The sequence below is a fragment of the Trichechus manatus genome, unplaced genomic scaffold (assembly GCF_000243295.1).
Source record: "Trichechus manatus latirostris isolate Lorelei unplaced genomic scaffold, TriManLat1.0 scaffold00030, whole genome shotgun sequence".
Lineage (NCBI taxonomy): Eukaryota > Metazoa > Chordata > Mammalia > Sirenia > Trichechidae > Trichechus > Trichechus manatus.
Genome location: NW_004443966.1, coordinates 1,753,335 through 1,754,885, shown reverse-complemented (window position 1 = coordinate 1,754,885; position 1,551 = coordinate 1,753,335).

Below are 1,551 nucleotides of genomic sequence, written 5' to 3'. Positions count from 1 at the left end.
GAGTTGGTATTTTTGCCAGTGAAATCCTGTTTAGGATTTTGAGATGGATCCAGATCAGCTGAGCCAGGAAGAGAAGAAAGCCCCAGTTCACAGGCAGAGCCGCTGCTCTGAGCGTGGAGGCGTTCATGCCTGCTTTCAATCTCCGGAGAGCGCAGGAGGGAAGGGCCCCCACTTGCCCTAGTAATTAAAAGGTCCTGTGTAATCAGGGCCACTCTGGAACACAGGCTTTTCTTCTTGGGAGGTTAACCAGAGATTAAAGCCACGATCATAGCTTCACGAGCTGCGCACTTTGGTCTGATTTGATCTACAGTCAATCCATCATTTAGGTTCCGATTTAAATTCTCTCATGAAAGATGATTGTTATCAAGGGGCAAACCCACGTCTGCCTGAGAGTTATTTCTCTTTGACAAGTATATTTTATAAATGAGAAATTCAAGCACATTCTCTCAAATTGATAAGAGGTCATGAGCACAGTGAACTACTGCATTTAACAAAAGGGATTTCCATTGACGCTAGACTGGATAACGACCCAGATTAACCCAAACCCACTGCCACTGAGGCAACTCCAGTTTACAGTGACCCCATAGGGTTTCAAGGCTGTAAATCTCCATGGAAGCAGACCGCCACGTCTTTCTCCCGTGGAGCTGCTGGTGGTTTCAAACCACCGACGTTCTGGTTAGCAGTTGATCGCTTTTAACCACTGTGCCACCAAGGTTCATGACTGTTAATATTCAGTGACTGGGAGTTAGCCCAAGTGCAGCATAAATAGCCCTCAAGACTTCATGACGCTGAGGTCTAGTGTGTTCAGTCCTCCAAAGGGAGGCCCAGGTTCCCAATGAAAGGACACCAACCAGCTGGGTTTGCTTTTTACTATTACTGTTAATTGTCATGGGGTAATGTTTGTGAATAAATGTGCATGTATGGTTTTCACCTCTGAGGAACTCAGTAATGTCTTATCCTTGTCTACCTCTTCCAACGAAGTGTGAGGAGGAGAAAAAGCCCATTAACTGGCAGCACTATCAGGAGTCTGGGATAGCTGATGCCCCTGGGACTCAGTTTGCATACTTGCCCCATTGCTGTCTATGGACAATGTGAATAGGTATTTGGGATGTATTGCCAGGACTTCTAATTACTAAATACTTGTCCCATTGCTGTCTATGGACAATGTGAATAGGTATTTGGGATGTATTGCCAAGACTTCTAATTCCTAAATACTTGCCCCACTGCTGTCTATGGACAATGTGAATAGGTATTTGGGATGTATTGCCAAGACTTCTAATTCCTAAATACTTGCCCCATTGCTGTCCATGGACAATGTGAATAGGTATTTGGGATTTGTTGCCAAGACGTGTACGTACTGATTTAGGCATCGTCAGAGGCAGGAAAGTGCGAGCACACAGCAGATACTGCAAGCCTTCAGAAGGGGTAGTAAGACGTATTTGTGACCTCACTCTGAGCCAAGGCCTAGTCCAGCTGTCCAGTAGAAATGCAATGTAAGCGACATACAGTCAATCCTCATTATTTGCAGATTCCATATTTGTGAATTTGCCT